General features: G+C 37.2%; 1 pseudogene; it reads left to right on the forward strand.

Annotated features, from left to right (window-relative positions):
• Positions 1-2703: 2703 nt before the first annotated feature.
• On the forward strand, positions 2704-3416 carry LOC121460429 (annotated as a pseudogene).
• The last annotated feature ends 3331 nt before the right edge of the window (positions 3417-6747 follow it).

Raw genomic sequence — 6747 nt, forward strand, 5'->3', positions numbered from 1 at the left:
CCCAGCTGTGACTTTTGAGAAACTTTATTTACTCTTTTAAATCCCCCAAGTTGGCTGCTAGAGAATGAGACTCATATATCCCAGCCCAGATTATTCTAGTAGAGTGACCCATCCTAACCTCACACATGTAGGAGAGAGTGCTCTTGAGTGTAGACCACAAACAAATCTGTAGATCAATCAAGACTCATACAGTTGCCCGCTTGGTACCACAGACTCAGGAACAACCATTCTTATGACATTAATTCAGTGAGTGGTGAATTGGTAGTCATATACCAATAACTCCCCGATATTGTCCTCCTTTCATCAAGAGAAGAACCAGCAGACTGATATCTGAGGACATGCTTAATAATTATCTGTGGCTGTTTCAATCTTAGTTGCTTCAATTCTATAACAGACTCAATTTGTTATAGAAACAGGCTGGGGTTTTGATTTCTGTGCTTATAAATGTTACAAGGTTTTTGTTCACAGCTAGGAGGAAAAAACTTGTTTGACAGTCTTCTTTTATCATCAGAATATGTGATTCTTCCATGGTGAGCGTTCTTTTTGTGTTATAATTCTTTAGAAAGGCCAGATGAAATCAGAAAAACATGAGGTCAACCAAAGAATGAAGGGGCCCAAACTCTCTAGCTAAACTCTGTAGAAACAGCATCCTTTGGCCTAGCATATGTTTTCTGGATTCTTAATTCCTGTAGAAAAATCTCTATGTTGCCTTGAACTTATTTATATTTTGTAAAGGTTGGATTTCATTATATAACCAATAGAAATTATTACAGGAATTTAAGGAATTCTCTCAGACTGTATGGTGTAATGTTCACATGGATTTACTAGGCCTTGGCCTAAATTGAATCTAGTCCTGTAGGGACTAGAGACACCACCCTTGTTCCTCCATGCTCTCTCTTCTCGCTTCTCTTGCTGCTACAACTCACTAATGTTCTGACCATATTCCTTATTTCACTTTCTTCTTGATTTTTTTCCAGACTGACTTCCTTTAATCTATTCTTTAGCCCACACAGACCTTTCTAAATAAGAAACATCAGTACTAGACATCACCTGACATTATGGCTGCATACAGCTTTACATGTTTTTGGCCTAATTACAAATTACCTCTGAGAAGACCTCTATCATTACAGTTCAAATCACAGGTCCAAATCAGGTCAATCCAGCTGAGAGGGAGAACTCTTCCCACATTCTGTAGGGATGCTTCTGTTCCAGGTATCCAAGAACAGATGCATGAAGCAAAAGGGTAAAATTTGGGAAAGTGATTTATGATTATAATGAATGACATTTATAGATTGATATGTTTACATGGGCTCATCAGACGAACACACAGAAATAGTCCAAGTTAATTTCCTGAATATTTAATATTTGATTTTTACCAAATCATAGCTCAATTTTCTGCTTTATTGAGACAACTGAAATGATTATAGGTAATATATGTAATGGTTTGAATAAAAATGGGCCCCATAGTTTTATATATTTGAATACTTAGTTATCAGTCATCAGGGATTGGCACTAGTGAGAAAGATTAGGAAGTGTGGCCTTGTTGGAGTAGGTATGGCTTTACTAGAGGGAGTCTGTCACTGGGGTGGGTAATGAGGTCTCAAAGGGTCATAATAGATCTAGTTCTCTTTCAGCTTACGGATCAGGATATAGCTTTTACCTAGTTTACCAGCACCACCTGTGCCTACCGCCATTCTTCCTGAGTTGAGCAGCCTTGGGGACCAAAGATGTCTGTTCATGATTATAAAGGAGTAAACCACTGAAATTGTAACCTAGCTTTCTAATTAAATGATTTCCAGAATAAGATGCTTTAGTCATGGTATCTCTTCACAGCAAAGAACAATAACTAAGACAATACACAAAACAATAATTTCATATAGCATACATTGTAATTATCACAGACAGTTGGTCAACTCACTGTCATTTTGGAGTGAACATTTGAAATTATTTTGTTATCAAATTAAAATATAAAATGTTATATTTTTAACCGTAATTATAATGTTACATTATGGACTCCCAGAACTCATATAAAGGATTCTAACTTTTTTTTACCACCAACTATACATCAAAAATAATGTGAACCAGAAAAAATGGATAAATGGCTAGAAACATAGAATCTGAAAACCTGCAACATGAAGAAAAAGACATTCTGAATATACTGATAATAAGGAGATTTAATTAGGAATTTAGTAATGAAAGATTCTTGTCAAAGTAAAACTCAAGATCGTAAGACGTCAATAAAAATTCTAAATATTACATATGGAATAATATTTCTCAAATAATTTGAAGAAATTGAATAATGTTTTGTAAGATTAGTTTTGTATTGAGATCAAAAAGAGATAAAAACACAAAAAATTACATACTAACATCTCTTAAGAGTACACAGACGCAAAAGTCCTCAATAAGATACTAGTAAATCAAATTCAGAAGCACATCAAAAAGGATCATACACTATAAAGAGTGATATCTACCCCTGCGATTCAAGGATGGTTCAGATTACTCAAATAAATAAATAAATGTTGAACTCCACATTAACAGAAAGAAGAGCTAACCAATTAAAAATCACCTCTTCTCAATAAGTGAAAACAAAGAATTTGACAAAATTCCATGTTTTTTTCATGATAGAAACTTTCCCAAACTGTGTATAAAAGAAATGTACCTCTTCTTTTCCTCCGGCGCGCTACCGACGGTCCTATTGCCATCATGGGTGGCCGCCCCGCGACCGGTATTGTAAGAAGCCGTACTCAAAGTCTCGCTTCTGCCGAGGTGTCCCTGATGCTAAAATCCGCATCTTTGACTTGGGACAGAAGAAGGCAAAAGTTGATGAATTCCCTCTTTGTGGCCACATGGTGTCAGATGAATACGAACAACTCTCTTCCGAAGCTCTGGAGGCTGCCCGTATTTGTGCCAACAAATACATGGTAAAGAGCTGTGGCAAGGATGGCTTTGATATTCGAGTGAGGCTTCACCCCTTTCATGTCATCCGAATCAACAAGATGTTGTCCTGTGCTGGGGCTGACAGGCTCCAGACAGGCATGCGTGGTGCCTTTGGGAAGCCCCAGGGCACAGTGGCCAGGGTTCACATTGGCCAGGTCATCATGTCCATCCGCACTAAGCTGCAAAATAAGGAACATGTGATTGAGGCTCTTCGTAGAGCCAAGTTCAAATTCCCTGGCCGCCAGAAGATCCATATCTCAAAGAAATGGGGCTTTACTAAGTTTAATGCAGATGAATTTGAAGACATGGTTGCTGAGAAGCGACTCATTCCTGATGACTGTGGGGTCAAATATATTCCTAATCGTGGTCCCCTGGACAAGTGGCGAGCCCTACACTCCTGAGGGCTTTCATGGTGCTCTCCTGTACCCTACCAAATCATGTTCAGTAATAAATCTCACATCCAGTCAAAAAAAAAAAAAAAAGAAATGTACCTTAGTACAGTATAGGCTATATACCACAAGACTTCGGGTAGCATCATACCTAATCATAAAAGACCTAAAGCTTCTCTGTAAGATTAAAAATGCATCAGAGATATCAACTCTCATCCCTTCTATGAAGAACAGTACTAGAAATCCCAAGCCAAAAGAAAAACAAAAATGAGAGAAAAGCATTTATATTGGAAAAGGAATTAAAAAAATTATCATTCTGTGCAGATGACAGGGATATGTACAGATATGTATATGTGAAAGAATTTAATAAATGGCTAGAATAAAAGAGAAGCATACAAAAATTATTTTACACATTGCTGAACACTAAAAACAAGTTATCTAAAAATGAAATAAATCATATCATCTACAAAGGCATTAAAAAGAATAAAATAATTAAGAATAATTTAACCAAGGAGGATATATATAATTTATATAATTATATAAGGAGCATATATATATATATATGAAACATTGATGAAATAACCCAAAGAATGCACATATAAATGGAAAGATACACTCATAAGTAAGCAAAAGAATGGATTTATTATACTGTTTATACTACCTAAAGCAACCTATATATTCAATGTAATCCCTATCAAAATTCCGAGATAATTTGCCACAAAATAAAACAAAAATTATTCTAAAATATATAGAGAGCCATGAAAGACTCCAGAGAACAAAACAAAAGCCTTGAGAAAGAATAATAAATCATCATTTAATTTATAGTTTCAAGCTACAGTACAGTAATTCTTAAATTACAGTAATTAGAACAATATGATATTAATACAGAATAGACACAAATACCCATTGTATGAAAGTTGAAATCATTCATATCTGTTCAGCTTACATATGATAAGAGATCCAAGAATACAGTGGAGACACAAGGGCTGTTTCAATAAATACACAGAGAAAACTGGTTTTCACACATAGGAGGCTGAATTTGAACCTTTATCTCAGCCCCCTCACTTTCTGTCATACAAATAAACATAAAATGGATTGACGACTCAGCTATAAATACTAGATACTGTGGAACTCCTAAAAGGAAACACTGAGAAAAATGATCCTTGACATTAGCCTTAAAAATAACACCCGAAGAGCAAACAATAAAAGCAAAAATAAATGAGTGTGGGCACATAAAACTTCAAAACAACAAATCTACCAATCAAAAATGGGGAAAGAAAGCCTGTAGAACAGTAGAATATGTTTGTAAAGTAGCATCTAAAGATAAGATTTTAAAATCTAAAATAAATAAGAACTCCATACAAGTTGTAGTAAAAAGGAAATAATTATATTAAAAACTGAATGAAGGACTCATATAGTCATTTTTTTTCCGATTAGACATAAAGATCACCAAGAAGCGTGTGAACTCACAAATACTCTGAGAAATGCAAATCAAACCTAAAGGAAGTATCAGTTCACACTCATCAGGATTGCTGTCTTCAGAAGGACAAGAATAAAGCATTGGTACTCGGAGAGTATGGAAAAAAGGGAAGCGGGAATAACACTAGAAGTAAGGTAACAGTATCCTTAAAACACCTCAGTATCCTTAAAATACTGGAAATATAACTATTGCTTGATGTAGTAATAAGTTGTCGTTTCTGAGCAGACAGCTAAAGGGAGAGAAGTCAGCATTTGAAAGAGAAATTTACAGTCATATGTTCACTGTAATCCCATTTTCAATTATTAAGACATGGTAACAGTCTATGTGTCCATTAACAAGGGAGTAACTTGAAGGATAACAGAAAGGGAAGAAAAAGTACTGCATTCTCTTTCTCTTTCTTCTTCTCTGTCTCCCTGTCCCTCTGTCTCCATCCCAATCCCCTTCAGCCAAACTAAGAGAAAGGGAGCAGAGCAGAATGGCAGTTCAAAGGGCTGGGAAGTAAGAAAATAGGAAAATGTTCCTCAAAATCAAATCGTTGTTAAGTGTAATTGCTTGCATGTTTCTGAGAGCCCATTAATAAAATGTAGGTTTCTGTAGGAGAGCAATAGCCTCTGTGTTGAATGTGCAGGTAGTCTTCATTTCTCAAATACAAACTTAACAGATGCTTTGCACATTGCAGACTTTAATACACACCTTCACTTTACAGAAAACGTAGGGACTCATCAAAGAAATGACCAAGAAATAAACACAAGCCCTAGAGGAATAATTCCATAATCAATCTGGCTAGCCTGTTTCCTAGTTTCATACCCTTGAGCAAGGCATATGTGAGAAAAGAAAGGATTTGGCTGCTAAATTGTAAGGCAGAGAAATAATTGCTATTTTGCTGCATTTATTTAGAATGCCCTTTCAAGGAACTTGGGTCTACAGCATCACTGACTATAATCAAGCACTTAAAATATAAGAAACCATGTGTTCAAAATTAAAGGGAGCAGAATGATTTTCTTTTTTGTGCAGTTTGATGAAAGTTTTAGGGAATTACAATGACCAGGCATGACCTCTGACATGATGGAAGTTTTATTTTAGTAGGAAGTGGCTCTTTGTCAATTAGTGACACTGGTAATTGTCCATTATAAACCGTGATGGAAAATCACAGGCAAGGACGGAAAATTACAAGCAGCTTTGAGAGCATAAATGTATAACCTGTTATAGTGACAAGTGAATAAGAGAATGTCAGAAATGATGCTGGATTGGTGATCTAAAGTAGTGGGAACTACAGAAACTCTAGATGAGGCAGAGGGGCCCACAGAAGCCTTAGTCTCCTGGAGAGAAGGAAAAAGACACCAGAGAGTGAGAGGAGGTGAGCAGCATAGCATGGGCATGGGGAACACAGGCCCAAAAGAGGCTGGAAGAAAGACAGTCCCAGCAATAGGCAGGGCCTTGTGTTCTGCATTCCTTTACTAAGAGAAGAGCAGGAAACCATTGAGACAGTTTAAATAAAAAAGCCGGCTAGCACACACTCACCCGTCCAGATGGAATCCCCAGTTAGTTCCTGGGGCAGCTGAAGATAGGGAACCTGAAATGATCCTATCCTATAGCCATACTGATGAATATCTTGCATATCATCACAGAACCTTCATCTGGCGATGGATGGAGATAGAGACAGAGACCCACACTGGAGTACTGGACTGAGCTCCCAAAGTCCCAATGAGGAACAGAGGAGGGAGAAGACGAGCAAGGAAGTCAGGACCAAGAGGGGTGCACCCACCCACGGAGACAGTGGGGCTGATCTATTGGGAGCTCACCAAGGCCAGCTGGACTGTGACTGAAAAAGCATGGGATAAAACCGGACTCTCTAAATATGGCGGACAATGAGGGCTGCTGAGAAGCCAAGGACAATGGCACTGGGTTTTGATCCTACTTCATGTTCTGGCTGTGTGGGAG

Source organism: Microtus oregoni, unplaced genomic scaffold, assembly GCF_018167655.1.
Source record: "Microtus oregoni isolate MIOR12 unplaced genomic scaffold, Mior012 000020F_ref0000438, whole genome shotgun sequence".
NCBI lineage: Eukaryota > Metazoa > Chordata > Mammalia > Rodentia > Cricetidae > Microtus > Microtus oregoni.